A 15,913-nucleotide genomic window follows, 5' to 3' on the forward strand; every position below is an offset into this window, starting at 1 on the left:
GTGTATACAATTGGTATAATGTCAGAAAGGGAGAAGACGACCGAGAATGCCTAAGAATGTGCGCTTACATGCTTTTAAGAACATATGTCTGGTGTTGTGACAAAACAGCAGTGACCACTTCAGCTCAGCACTTGCTTCTTCCTCTGCTGTCCCAAAATATTGTGCAATTATTAGACTCTGCGCCTCTGACAAGGCTGCTGACATCCAATTGATGATTTGTAGCCTTGTGGGCTGTGAGTGCTTTGGCTGTGCTGCCTCCTGGCAGTCACTCTGTGAAGATGCAGGTACCTGGGAACAACCCAGACTACTTCTGAGCTGTTTCTTCTCTGTGTGAACCAATCCAGTGTCAGGACAGGAGTCGGTGCTGTTAGTAGATAGAGAAGGAGTATAACTCGAGCCCCAGGAGGGCAGCCTGGAGCCTGTGACAGGTGCAGGGGAGTGTCGTCAAGGAAGCAGCTGGAAGATAACTGGAGAGGGGTCTGTGGGGCCATCAGTCTGGTGAGGAAACCCAGGAGTGTCCTACGGGAAGGGCGTGGCTTTGTCTGGCTCAAGGGGAGGGGTTAGTAATAGTGAATGCAGGGACTGCTGCTGTCCTCCGTGTCCTGGGCTCTGTGTATGTGTAGAAGCTCTAAGGTTGTAAATTATGAGACCTGACAGGTTGTGGCAGAAATTATGACTTCTGGTCATTCCTTCTCTTTTGTCAGAAGTGAGGTGTCTGTTACCCCAATTGATTGTGTACTACTGAGAAGAACAATATAACTCTCAGTGTACGGAATGCAGTGTGACCTAGGAGACACCTCACATACACTGAGCTGTATGATAAGTTCACAGTTCCCATATGGTCTAGTGGTTAGGATTCCAGGTTTTTACCCAGGCGGCCTGGTTACGACTCCCGGTATGGGAACTCCATTTATTTTTTTTCACTACTCAGACATTTTAATCTTTCTCAGTTTTTTTCTATAAACCTAAATGCACCTAAAGTCTTAATAAATGTCACTTGCTTTGTCCTCTGCTTCCATCTAATGCCGTCAGAGGTTTACACCGACCCCCAAATCTACTGCCCTCTCTCCCCAGCCCTTGACCTGTACATTAATACTATGAAGGGTTATTCCTTGTTTTTCTTTTATTGCACAACAAAAAGTACAGATTATATAAAGAGACCGGGGCACAGAGAAGAAGGTAGCAATTGACTGTGGTCCCACCATAAGAAATTTGCATTTTATTACCTGCCCCGTCCATACTGTGGGTTCATCATTTGTTTTATTACATGATTTCCCTGCTGTGTTGTATCTAGTATAAGACTTGAGTACTTTATGTGTTTTATATCATCTGTGATATTGCAGCTGTTGTTTGCAGTGTCCACATTTTGCAACCAGTGTGCTTTGTACCCTCACTGCTGCTCTCTCAGAGAGGGTAGGCTGAACACTACCGGTAGTATCAGACACCAGAGATGCCTCCTGTACCTGGAATAAAACTCTGCTTCTTTGTAAGAAATACAGGGGTGAAGATCTGCTGCATTCACAGTGACCCACTGACTCTTTTACAAAGGTTCCCAGCCGTGCAAAGACTCTTGGTGGTTAGTTAAGGGGCCATGCTAAATGGAGATTTCGAAGCATCAGACAAGACGTTTTCTTTGTTTCTGCATCAGCAAAAGTATATTTCTGTTTTTATGTTATTACTTGTGAAATACATATTTTAGTTGTGCTGTTGGATTTGTCATGTTTGATTTACAGTGTGAACGAATTCAAGCGATAGACAGTAGGTGGCGACTGACACTGCTTCAGGACTCCTAGGGTTGAGGATCGTGGACGTTGGTTCCATCATGTAATGATTAGCACTCTGGACTCTGAATCCAGCAATCTGAGTTCCAATATCGTTAGGACCTGGAATGTTTGTAATAATACTTTTGTTTTAATTTATTGCAGGTCTTAAGCAGGAAACCATTTGTATCTCTGACATAACCCGTCTCTTCCTCTTTTCATTCCCCTCGTGGTTTCTGCGGTTTGGGGGCATCTATACATTATTCTATAGGCGTTGCTGGGGGCACGTGATGCTACACACAGGTGTTGTCTACGTCCTGTGTCTGTGTGGACACCTCTCTACTCTGGCTACACAACTGTAAGATGCACAGTGTGGACCTGACTCCACTTGGCCTTCACACCGGATAACTTACAAGGAGAGAGAAACTTATGGAAATGTACGGTGTGAAAGAACGACTTTACCAAAGAGTTAATGTATGAAATTGCCCTTTGCTTTTTTTTGTGAGTTGCAAATGGTAACCTTTGACTAAAGCAAGTACCCAAAAATAAACAGTTTTCAGCTGGACTCATATAACTTGCATTTGCAGTGGAAGATCTGCCTGGAGCAGTATATGAGTGTGAAAAGGTCTCTAGTTTTGTCTTGAAATACCAGAGACTTCGGCGCTCTCCACCAGTCTCCTTCGACATCACATCCTGATGCTGAACAGTATTAGCACATAAATGAATAAAAAACTGGCTGACGTGTACATGCACATATGTGCATATGTACCACGGTGCTATAGTCTGATGACATATATGTGCCAGTCTGTGGGGTCAAAGGGCAGTCAGAAGTTACTGGGCCACAGTTGTATCAATGAGGACTGTGTACTTCCTGTGCCCTGGGGCATTCGTACTCTGGTCCCTCAAACTAGGGTGGAAGCCCCCCTTTAGCACATGACTCTCAGAATAACAAGTCAGAGCAGACATTAGTGTAACTGGGTACTCACACTTGTGAAAGGCACAAGTGCAAGTAGTGAACTGCAACCTGACCTCACAGCATACACTTTAGACATCCTTTGTAAACACACACACATATTTTCAGTCTAACTTGTTTACATTTTACATCAATAAATATGGTAATATTTGTACTTGAAATGTTTAATTTGCCTACCTTTGGCGCATATTCCCAGTACCTTATATTTTAACTTTTCTCCATTCGGGTGTATACAATTGGTATAATGTCAGAAAGGGAGAAGACGACCGAGAATGCCTAAGAATGTGCGCTTACATGCTTTTAAGAACATATGTCTGGTGTTGTGACAAAACAGCAGTGACCACTTCAGCTCAGCACTTGCTTCTTCCTCTGCTGTCCCAAAATATTGTGGAATTACTAGTCTCTGCGCCTCTGACAAGGCTGCTGACATCCGATTGATGATTTGTAGCCTTGTGGGCTGTGAGTGCTTTGGCTGTGCTGCCCCCTGGCAGTCACTCTGTGAAGATGCAGGTACCTGGGAACAACACAGACTACTTCTGAGCTGTTTCTTCTCTGTTTGAACCAATCCAGTGTCAGGACTGGAGTCGGTGCTGTTAGTAGATAGAGAAGGAGTATAACTCGAGCCCCAGGAGGGCAGCCTGGAGCCTGTGACAGGTGCAGGGGAGTGTCGTCAAGGAAGCAGCTGGAAGATAACTGGAGAGGGGTCTGTGGGGCCATCAGTCTGGTGAGGAAACCCAGGAGTGTCCTACGGGAGGGGCGTGGCTTTGTCTGGCTCAAGGGGAGGGGTTAGTAATAGTCAGTGCAGGGACTGCTGCTGTCCTCCGTGTCCTGGGCTCTGTGTATGTGTAGAAGTTCTAACGTTGTAAATAATGAGTCCTGACAGGTTGTGGCAGAAATTATGACTTCTGGTCATTCCTTCTCTTTTGTCTGAAGTGAGGTGTCTGTTACCCCAATTGATTGTGTACTACTGAGAAGAACATTATAACTCTCAGTGTACGGAATGCAGTGTGACCTTGGGAGACACCTCACATATACTGAGCTGTATGATGAGTTCACAGTTCCCATATGTTCTAGTGGTTAGGATTCCAGGTTTTCACCCAGGTGGCCCGGGTTCGACTCACGGTATGTTAAATCCATTTTTTTTTTTTCACTACTCAGACATTTTAATCTTTCTCAGTTTTTTTCTATAAACCTAAATGCACCTAAAGTCTTAATAAATGTCACTTGCTTTGTCTTCTGCTTCCATCTAATGCCGTCAGAGGTTTACACCGACCCCCAAATCTACTGCCCTCTCTCCCAGCCCTTGGCCTGTACATTAATACTATGAAGGGTTATTCCTTCTTTTTCTTTTATTGCACAACAAAAAGTACAGATTATATAAAGAGACCGGGGCACAGAGAAGAAGGCAGCAATTGACTGTGGTCCCACCATGGGAAATTCGCATTTTATTACCTGCCCCGTCCATACTGTGGGCTCATCATTTGTTTTATGACATGATTTCCCTGCTGTGTTATATCTAGTATAGGACTTGAGTACTTTATGTGTTTTATATCATCTGTGATATTGCAGCTGTTGTTTGCAGTGTCCACATTTTGCAACCAGTGTGCTTTGTACCCTCACTGCTGCTCTCTCAGAGAGGGTAAGCTGAAGACTACCGGTTGTATCAGACACCAGAGATGCCTCCTGTACCTGGAATAAAACTCTGCTTCTTTGTAAGAAATACAGGGGTGAAGATCTGCTGCATTCACAGTGACCCACTGACTCTTTTACAAAGGTTCCCAGCCGTGCAAAGACTCTTGGTGGTTAGTTAAGAGGCCATGCTAAATGGAGATTTCGAAGCATCAGACGAGATGTTTTCTTTGTTTCTGCATCAGCAAAAGTATATTTCTGTTTTTATGTTATTACTTGTGAAATACACATTTTAGTTGTGCTGTTGGATTTGTCATGTTTGATTTACAGTGTGAACGAATTCAAGCGATAGACAGTAGGTGGCGACTGACACTGCTTCAGGACTCCTAGGGTTGAGGATCGTGGACGTTGGTTCCATTGTGTAATGATTTGCACTCTGGACTCTGAATCCAGCAATCTGAGTTCCAATATCGGTAGTACCTGGAATGTTTGTAATAATACTTTTGTTTTAATTTATTGCAGGTCTTGAGCAGGAAACCATTTGTATCTCTGACATAACCCGTCTCTTCTTCTTTTCATTCCCCTTGTGGTTTCTGCGGTTTGGGGGCATCTATACATTATTCTATAGGCGTTGCTGGGGGCACGTGATGCTACACACAGGTGTTGTCTACGTCCTGTGTCTGTGTGGACACCTCTCTACTCTGGCTACACAACTGTAAGATGCACAGTGTGAACCTGACTCCACTTGGCCTTCACACCGGATAACTTACAAGGAGAGAGAAACTTACAGAAATGTACGGTGTGAAAGAACGACTTTACCAAAGTGTTAATGTATGAAATTGCCCTTTGCTTTTTTTTTGTGAGTTGCAAATGGTAACCTTTGACTTAAGCAAGTACCCAAAAATAAACAGTTTTCAGCTGGACTCATATAACTTGCATTTGCAGTGGAAGATCTGCCTGGAGCAGTATATGAGTGTGAAAAGGTCTCTAGTTTTGTCTTGAAATACCAGAGACTTCGGCGCTCTCCACCAGTCTCCTTCGACATCACATCCTGATGCTGAACAGTATTAGCACATAAATGAATAAAAAACTGGCTGACGTGTACATACACATATGTGCATATGTACCACGGTGCTATAGTCGGATGACATATATGTGCCAGTCTGTGGGGTCAAAGGGCAGTCAGAAGTTACTGGGCCACAGTTGTATCAATGAGGACTGTGTACTTCCTGTGCCCTGGGGCATTCGTACTCTGGTCCCTCAAACTAGGGTGGAAGCCCCCCTTTAGCACATGACTCTCAGAATAACAAGTCAGAGCAGACATTAGTGTAACTGGGTACTCACACTTGTGAAAGGCACAAGTGCAAGTAGTGAACTGCAACCTGACCTCACAGCATACACTTTAGACATCCTTTGTAAACACACACACATATTTTCAGTCTAACTTGTTTACATTTTACATCAATAAATATGGTAATATTTGTACTTGAAATGTTTAATTTGCCAACCTTTGGTGCATATTCCTAGTACCTTATATTTTAACTTTTCTCCATTCGGGTGTATACAATTGGTATAATGTCAGAAAGGGAGAAGACGACCGAGAATGCCTAAGAATGTGCGCTTACATGCTTTTAAGAACATATGTCTGGTGTTGTGACAAAACAGCAGTGACCACTTCAGCTCAGCACTTGCTTCTTCCTCTGCGGTCCCAAAATATTGTGGAATTACTAGTCTCTGCGCCTCTGACAAGGCTGCTGACATCCAATTGATAATTCGTAGCCTTGTGGGCTGTGAGTGCTTTGGCTGTGCTGCCCCCTGGCGGTCACTCTGTGAAGATGCAGGTACCTGGGAACAACCCAGACTAATTCTGAGCTGTTTCTTCTCTGTGTGAACCAATCCAGTGTCAGGACTGGAGTCGGTGCTGTTAGTAGATAGAGAAGGAGTATAACTCGAGCCCCAGGAGGGCAGCCTGGAGCCTGTGACAGGTGCAGGGGAGTGTCGTCAAGGAAGCAGCTGGAAGATAACTGGAGAGGGGTCTGTGGGGCCATCAGTCTGGTGAGGAAACCCAGGAGTGTCCTACGGGAGGGGCGTGGCTTTGTCTGGCTCAAGGGGAGGGGTTAGTAATAGTGAATGCAGCGACTGCTGCTGTCCTCTGTGTCCTGGGCTCTGTGTATGTGTAGAAGCTCTAAGGTTGTAAATAATGAGACCTGACAGGTTGTGGCAGAAATGATGACTTCTGGTCATTCCTTCTCTTTTGTCAGAAGTGAGGTGTCTGTTACCCCAATTGATTGTGTACTACTGAGAAGAACAATATAACTCTCAGTGTACGGAATGCAGTGTGACCTTGGGAGACACCTCACATACACTAAGCTGTATAAAGAGTTCACAGTTCCCATATGATCTAGGGGTTAGGATTCCTGGTTTTCACCCAGGCGGCCCGGGTTCGACTCCCGGTATGGGAAATCCATTTTATTTTTTTTCACTACTCAGACATTTTAATCTTTCTCAGTTTTTTTCTATAAACCTAAATGCACCTAAAGTCTTAATAAATGTCACTTGCTTTGTCTTCTGCTTCCATCTAATGCCGTCAGAGGTTTACACCGACCCCCAAATCTACTGCCCTCTCTCCCCAGCCCTTGACCTGTACATTAATACTATGAACGGTTATTCCTTGTTTTTCTTTTATTGCACAACAAAAAGTACAGATTATATAAAGAGACCGGGTCACAGAGAAGAAGGCAGCAATTGACTGTGGTCCCACCATGGGAAATTCGCATTTTATTACCTGCCCCGTCCATACTGTGGGTTCATCATTTGTTTTATGACATGATTCCCCTGCTGTGTTGTTTCTAGTATAAGACTTGAGTACTTTATGTGTTTTATATCATCTGTGATATTGCAGCTGTTGTTTGCAGTGTCCACATTTTGCAACCAGTGTGCTTTGTACCCTCACTGCTGCTCTCTCAGAGAGGGTAGGCTGAACACTATCGGTAGTATCAGACACCAGAGATGCCTCCTGTACCTGGAATAAAACTCTGCTTCTTTGTAAGAAATACAGGGGTGAAGATCTGCTGCATTCACAGTGACCCACTGACCCTTTTACAAAGGTTCCCAGCCGTGCAAAGACTCTTGGTGGTTAGTTAAGGGGCCATGCTAAATGGAGATTTCGAAGCATCAGACGAGACGTTTTCTTTGTTTCTGCATCAGCAAAAGTATATTTCTGTTTTTATGTTATTACTTGTGAAATACACATTTTAGTTGTGCTGTTGGATTTGTCATGTTTGATTTACAGTGTGAACGAATTCAAGCGATAGACAGTAGGTGGCGACTGACACTGCTTCAGGACTCCTAGGGTTGAGGATCGTGGACGTTGGTTCCATCGTGTAATGATTAGCACTCTGGACTCTGAATCCAGCAATCTGAGTTCCAATATCGGTAGGACCTGGAATGTTTGTAATAATACTTTTGTTTTAATTTATTGCAGGTCTTGAGCAGGAAACCATTTGTATCTCTGACATAACCCGTCTCTTCCTCTTTTCATTCCCCTTGTGGTTTCTGCAGGTTGGGGGCATCTATACATTATTCTATAGGGGTTGCTGGGGGCACGTGATGCTACACACAGGTGTTGTCTACGTCCTGTGTCTGTGTGGACACCTCTCTACTCTGGCTACACAACTGTAAGATGCACAGTGTGGACCTGACTAAACTTGGCCTTCACACCGGATAACTTACAAAGAGAGAGAAACTTACGGAAATGTACGGTGTGAAAGAACGACTTTACCAAAGTGTTAATGTATGAAATTGCCCTTTGCTTTTTTTTTGTGAGTTGCAAATGGTAACCTTTGACTAAAGCAAGTACCCAAAAATAAACAGTTTTCAGCTGGACTCATATAACTTGCATTTGCAGTGGAAGATCTGCCTGGAGCAGTATATGAGTGTGAAAAGGTCTCTAGTTTTGTCTTGAAATACCAGAGACTTCGGCGCTCTCCACCAGTCTCCTTCGACATCACATCCTGATGCTGAACAGTATTAGCACATAAATGAATAAAAAACTGGCTGACGTGTACATGCACATGTGTGCATATGTACCACAGTGCTACAGTCTGATGACATATATGTGCCAGTCTGTGGGGTCAAAGGGCAGTCAGAAGTTACTGGGCCACAGTTGTATCAATGAGGACTGTGTACTTCCTGTGCCGTGGGGCATTCGTACTCTGGTCCCTCAAACTAGGGTGGAAGCCCCCCTTTAGCACATGACTCTCAGAATAACAAGTCAGAGCAGACATTAGTGTAACTGGGTACTCACACTTGTGAAAGGCACAAGTGCAAGTAGTGAACTGCAACCTGACCTCACAGCATACACTTTAGACATCCTTTGTAAACACACACACATATTTTCAGTCTAACTTGTTTACATTTTACATCAATAAATATGGTAATATTTGTACTTGAAATGTTTAATTTGCCTACCTTTGGCGCATATTCCCAGTACCTTATATTTTAACTTTTCTCCATTCGGGTGTATACAATTGGTATAATGTCAGAAAGGGAGAAGACGACCGAGAATGCCTAAGAATGTGCGCTTACATGCTTTTAAGAACATATGTCTGGTGTTGTGACAAAACAGCAGTGACCACTTCAGCTCAGCACTTGCTTCTTCCTCTGCTGTCCCAAAATATTGTGGAATTACTAGTCTCTGCGCCTCTGACAAGGCTGCTGACATCCGATTGATGATTTGTAGCCTTGTGGGCTGTGAGTGCTTTGGCTGTGCTGCCCCCTGGCAGTCACTCTGTGAAGATGCAGGTACCTGGGAACAACACAGACTACTTCTGAGCTGTTTCTTCTCTGTTTGAACCAATCCAGTGTCAGGACTGGAGTCGGTGCTGTTAGTAGATAGAGAAGGAGTATAACTCGAGCCCCAGGAGGGCAGCCTGGAGCCTGTGACAGGTGCAGGGGAGTGTCGTCAAGGAAGCAGCTGGAAGATAACTGGAGAGGGGTCTGTGGGGCCATCAGTCTGGTGAGGAAACCCAGGAGTGTCCTACGGGAGGGGCGTGGCTTTGTCTGGCTCAAGGGGAGGGGTTAGTAATAGTGAATGCAGCGACTGCTGCTGTCCTCTGTGTCCTGGGCTCTGTGTATGTGTAGAAGCTCTAAGGTTGTAAATAATGAGACCTGACAGGTTGTGGCAGAAATGATGACTTCTGGTCATTCCTTCTCTTTTGTCAGAAGTGAGGTGTCTGTTACCCCAATTGATTGTGTACTACTGAGAAGAACAATATAACTCTCAGTGTACGGAATGCAGTGTGACCTTGGGAGACACCTCACATACACTAAGCTGTATAAAGAGTTCACAGTTCCCATATGATCTAGGGGTTAGGATTCCTGGTTTTCACCCAGGCGGCCCGGGTTCGACTCCCGGTATGGGAAATCCATTTTATTTTTTTTCACTACTCAGACATTTTAATCTTTCTCAGTTTTTTTCTATAAACCTAAATGCACCTAAAGTCTTAATAAATGTCACTTGCTTTGTCTTCTGCTTCCATCTAATGCCGTCAGAGGTTTACACCGACCCCCAAATCTACTGCCCTCTCTCCCCAGCCCTTGACCTGTACATTAATACTATGAACGGTTATTCCTTGTTTTTCTTTTATTGCACAACAAAAAGTACAGATTATATAAAGAGACCGGGTCACAGAGAAGAAGGCAGCAATTGACTGTGGTCCCACCATGGGAAATTCGCATTTTATTACCTGCCCCGTCCATACTGTGGGTTCATCATTTGTTTTATGACATGATTCCCCTGCTGTGTTGTTTCTAGTATAAGACTTGAGTACTTTATGTGTTTTATATCATCTGTGATATTGCAGCTGTTGTTTGCAGTGTCCACATTTTGCAACCAGTGTGCTTTGTACCCTCACTGCTGCTCTCTCAGAGAGGGTAGGCTGAACACTATCGGTAGTATCAGACACCAGAGATGCCTCCTGTACCTGGAATAAAACTCTGCTTCTTTGTAAGAAATACAGGGGTGAAGATCTGCTGCATTCACAGTGACCCACTGACCCTTTTACAAAGGTTCCCAGCCGTGCAAAGACTCTTGGTGGTTAGTTAAGGGGCCATGCTAAATGGAGATTTCGAAGCATCAGACGAGACGTTTTCTTTGTTTCTGCATCAGCAAAAGTATATTTCTGTTTTTATGTTATTACTTGTGAAATACACATTTTAGTTGTGCTGTTGGATTTGTCATGTTTGATTTACAGTGTGAACGAATTCAAGCGATAGACAGTAGGTGGCGACTGACACTGCTTCAGGACTCCTAGGGTTGAGGATCGTGGACGTTGGTTCCATCGTGTAATGATTAGCACTCTGGACTCTGAATCCAGCAATCTGAGTTCCAATATCGGTAGGACCTGGAATGTTTGTAATAATACTTTTGTTTTAATTTATTGCAGGTCTTGAGCAGGAAACCATTTGTATCTCTGACATAACCCGTCTCTTCCTCTTTTCATTCCCCTTGTGGTTTCTGCAGGTTGGGGGCATCTATACATTATTCTATAGGGGTTGCTGGGGGCACGTGATGCTACACACAGGTGTTGTCTACGTCCTGTGTCTGTGTGGACACCTCTCTACTCTGGCTACACAACTGTAAGATGCACAGTGTGGACCTGACTAAACTTGGCCTTCACACCGGATAACTTACAAGGAGAGAGAAACTTACGGAAATGTACGGTGTGAAAGAACGACTTTACCAAAGTGTTAATGTATGAAATTGCCCTTTGCTTTTTTTTTGTGAGTTGCAAATGGTAACCTTTGACTAAAGCAAGTACCCAAAAATAAACAGTTTTCAGCTGGACTCATATAACTTGCATTTGCAGTGGAAGATCTGCCTGGAGCAGTATATGAGTGTGAAAAGGTCTCTAGTTTTGTCTTGAAATACCAGAGACTTCGGCGCTCTCCACCAGTCTCCTTCGACATCACATCCTGATGCTGAACAGTATTAGCACATAAATGAATAAAAAACTGGCTGACGTGTACATGCACATGTGTGCATATGTACCACAGTGCTACAGTCTGATGACATATATGTGCCAGTCTGTGGGGTCAAAGGGCAGTCAGAAGTTACTGGGCCACAGTTGTATCAATGAGGACTGTGTACTTCCTGTGCCGTGGGGCATTCGTACTCTGGTCCCTCAAACTAGGGTGGAAGCCCCCCTTTAGCACATGACTCTCAGAATAACAAGTCAGAGCAGACATTAGTGTAACTGGGTACTCACACTTGTGAAAGGCACAAGTGCAAGTAGTGAACTGCAACCTGACCTCACAGCATACACTTTAGACATCCTTTGTAAACACACACACATATTTTCAGTCTAACTTGTTTACATTTTACATCAATAAATATGGTAATATTTGTACTTGAAATGTTTAATTTGCCTACCTTTGGCGCATATTCCTAGTAACTTATATTTTAACTTTTCTCCATTCGGGTGTATACAATTGGTATAATGTCAGAAAGGGAGAAGACGACCGAGAATGCCTAAGAATGTGCGCTTACATGCTTTTAAGAACATATGTCTGGTGTTGTGACAAAACAGCAGTGACCACTTCAGCTCAGCACTTGCTTCTTCCTCTGCTGTCCCAAAATATTGTGGAATTACTAGTCTCAGCGCCTCTGACAAGGCTGCTGAATTCTAATTGATGATTTGTAGCCTTGTGGGCTGTGAGTGCTTTGGCTGTGCTGCCCCCTGGCAGTCACTCTGTGAAGATGCAGGTACCTGGGAACAACCCAGACTACTTCTGAGCTGTTTCTTCTCTGTGTGAACCAATCCAGTGTCAGGACAGGAGTCGGTGCTGTTAGTAGATAGAGAAGGAGTATAACTCGAGCCCCAGGAGGGCAGCCTGGAGCCTGTGACAGGTGCAGGGGAGTGTCGTCAAGGAAGCAGCTGGAAGATAACTGGAGAGGGGTCTGTGGGGCCATCAGTCTGGTGAGGAAACCCAGGAGTGTCCTACGGGAGGGGCGTGGCTTTGTCTGGCTCAAGGGGAGGGGTTAGTAATAGTCAGTGCAGGGACTGCTGCTGTCCTCCGTGTCCTGGGCTCTGTGTATGTGTAGAAGTTCTAACGTTGTAAATAATGAGACCTGACAGGTTGTGGCAGAAATTATGACTTCTGGTCATTCCTTCTCTTTTGTCGGAAGTGAGGTGTCTGTTACCCCAATTGATTGTGTACTACTGAGAAGAACAATATAACTCTCAGTGTACGGAATGCAGTGTGACCTTGGGAGACACCTCACATATACTGAGCTGTATGATGAGTTCACAGTTCCCATATGTTCTAGTGGTTAGGATTCCAGGTTTTTACCCAGGTGGCCCGGGTTCGACTCACGGTATGTTAAATCCATTTATTTTGTTTCACTACTCAGACATTTTAATCTTTCTCAGTTTTTTTCTATAAACCTAAATGCACCTAAAGTCTTAATAAATGTCACTTGCTTTGTCTTCTGCTTCCATCTAATGCCGTCAGAGGTTTACACCGACCCCCAAATCTACTGCCCTCTCTCCCCAGCCCTTGACCTGTACATTAATACTATGAAGGGTTATTCCTTGTTTTTCTTTTATTGCACAACAAAAAGTACAGATTATATAAAGAGACCGGGTCACAGAGAAGAAGGCAGCAATTGACTGTGGTCCCACCATGGGAAATTCGCATTTTATTACCTGCCCCGTCCATACTGTGGGTTCATCATTTGTTTTATGACATGATTCCCCTGCTGTGTTGTTTCTAGTATAAGACTTGAGTACTTTATGTGTTTTATATCATCTGTGATATTGCAGCTGTTGTTTGCAGTGTCCACATTTTGCAACCAGTGTGCTTTGTACCCTCACTGCTGCTCTCTCAGAGAGGGTAGGCTGAACACTATCGGTAGTATCAGACACCAGAGATGCCTCCTGTACCTGGAATAAAACTCTGCTTCTTTGTAAGAAATACAGGGGTGAAGATCTGCTGCATTCACAGTGACCCACTGACCCTTTTACAACGTTTCCCAGCCGTGCAAAGACTCTTGGTGGTTAGTTAAGGGGCCATGCTAAATGGAGATTTCGAAGCATCAGACGAGACGTTTTCTTTGTTTCTGCATCAGCAAAAGTATATTTCTGTTTTTATGTTATTACTTGTGAAATACACATTTTAGTTGTGCTGTTGGATTTGTCATGTTTGATTTACAGTGTGAACGAATTCAAGCGATAGACAGTAGGTGGCGACTGACACTGCTTCAGGACTCCTAGGGTTGAGGATCGTGGACGTTGGTTCCATCGTGTAATGATTAGCACTCTGGACTCTGAATCCAGCAATCTGAGTTCCAATATCGGTAGGACCTGGAATGTTTGTAATAATACTTTTGTTTTAATTTATTGCAGGTCTTGAGCAGGAAACCATTTGTATCTCTGACATAACCCGTCTCTTCCTCTTTTCATTCCCCTTGTGGTTTCTGCAGGTTGGGGGCATCTATACATTATTCTATAGGGGTTGCTGGGGGCACGTGATGCTACACACAGGTGTTGTCTACGTCCTGTGTCTGTGTGGACACCTCTCTACTCTGGCTACACAACTGTAAGATGCACAGTGTGGACCTGACTAAACTTGGCCTTCACACCGGATAACTTACAAGGAGAGAGAAACTTACGGAAATGTACGGTGTGAAAGAACGACTTTACCAAAGTGTTAATGTATGAAATTGCCCTTTGCTTTTTTTTTGTGAGTTGCAAATGGTAACCTTTGACTAAAGCAAGTACCCAAAAATAAACAGTTTTCAGCTGGACTCATATAACTTGCATTTGCAGTGGAAGATCTGCCTGGAGCAGTATATGAGTGTGAAAAGGTCTCTAGTTTTGTCTTGAAATACCAGAGACTTCGGCGCTCTCCACCAGTCTCCTTCGACATCACATCCTGATGCTGAACAGTATTAGCACATAAATGAATAAAAAACTGGCTGACGTGTACATGCACATGTGTGCATATGTACCACAGTGCTACAGTCTGATGACATATATGTGCCAGTCTGTGGGGTCAAAGGGCAGTCAGAAGTTACTGGGCCACAGTTGTATCAATGAGGACTGTGTACTTCCTGTGCCCTGGGGCATTCGTACTCTGGTCCCTCAAACTAGGGTGGAAGCCCCCCTTTAGCACATGACTCTCAGAATAACAAGTCAGAGCAGACATTAGTGTAACTGGGTACTCACACTTGTGAAAGGCACAAGTGCAAGTAGTGAACTGCAACCTGACCTCACAGCATACACTTTAGACATCCTTTGTAAACACACACACATATTTTCAGTCTAACTTGTTTACATTTTACATCAATAAATATGGTAATATTTGTACTTGAAATGTTTAATTTGCCTACCTTTGGCGCATATTCCTAGTAACTTATATTTTAACTTTTCTCCATTCGGGTGTATACAATTGGTATAATGTCAGAAAGGGAGAAGACGACCGAGAATGCCTAAGAATGTGCGCTTACATGCTTTTAAGAACATATGTCTGGTGTTGTGACAAAACAGCAGTGACCACTTCAGCTCAGCACTTGCTTCTTCCTCTGCTGTCCCAAAATATTGTGGAATTACTAGTCTCAGCGCCTCTGACAAGGCTGCTGAATTTTAATTGATGATTTGTAGCCTTGTGGGCTGTGAGTGCTTTGGCTGTGCTGCCCCCTGGCAGTCACTCTGTGAAGATGCAGGTACCTGGGAACAACCCAGACTACTTCTGAGCTGTTTCTTCTCTGTGTGAACCAATCCAGTGTCAGGACAGGAGTCGGTGCTGTTAGTAGATAGAGAAGGAGTATAACTCGAGCCCCAGGAGGGCAGCCTGGAGCCTGTGACAGGTGCAGGGGAGTGTCGTCAAGGAAGCAGCTGGAAGATAACTGGAGAGGGGTCTGTGGGGCCATCAGTCTGGTGAGGAAACCCAGGAGTGTCCTACGGGAGGGGCGTGGCTTTGTCTGGCTCAACGGGAGGGGTTAGTAATAGTCAGTGCAGGGACTGCTGCTGTCCTCCGTGTCCTGGGCTCTGTGTATGTGTAGAAGTTCTAACGTTGTAAATAATGAGACCTGACAGGTTGTGGCAGAAATTATGACTTCTGGTCATTCCTTCTCTTTTGTCGGAAGTGAGGTGTCTGTTACCCCAATTGATTGTGTACTACTGAGAAGAACAATATAACTCTCAGTGTACGGAATGCAGTGTAACCTTGGGAGACACCTCACATATACTGAGCTGTATGATGAGTTCACAGTTCCCATATGTTCTAGTGGTTAGGATTCCAGGTTTTCACCCAGGTGGCCCGGGTTCGACTCACGGTATGTTAAATCCATTTATTTTGTTTCACTACTCAGACATTTTAATCTTTCTCAGTTTTTTTCTATAAACCTAAATGCACCTAAAGTCTTAATAAATGTCACTTACTTTGTCTTCTGCTTCCATCTAATGCCGTCAGAGGTTTACACCGACCCCCAAATCTACTGCCCTCTCTCCCCAGCCCTTGACCTGTACATTAATACTATGAAGGGTTA

The 15,913-nt window shown here is 44.2% G+C and overlaps 2 non-coding genes across 2 annotated transcripts; both read left to right on the top strand.

Annotated features, from left to right (window-relative positions):
* The first annotated feature begins 6,752 nt into the window (after positions 1–6,752).
* Positions 6,753–6,824, top strand: TRNAE-UUC (transfer RNA glutamic acid (anticodon UUC)). The gene has a single exon. It is a non-coding gene; the product is annotated as a tRNA-Glu (tRNA).
* A 2,890-nt stretch (positions 6,825–9,714) lies between these two features.
* Positions 9,715–9,786, top strand: TRNAE-UUC (transfer RNA glutamic acid (anticodon UUC)). The gene has a single exon. It is a non-coding gene; the product is annotated as a tRNA-Glu (tRNA).
* Positions 9,787–15,913: the final 6,127 nt, after the last annotated feature.

The sequence above is a fragment of the Pleurodeles waltl genome, unplaced genomic scaffold (genome assembly GCF_031143425.1).
Source record: "Pleurodeles waltl isolate 20211129_DDA unplaced genomic scaffold, aPleWal1.hap1.20221129 scaffold_86, whole genome shotgun sequence".
Classification (NCBI taxonomy): Eukaryota; Metazoa; Chordata; class Amphibia; order Caudata; family Salamandridae; genus Pleurodeles; species Pleurodeles waltl.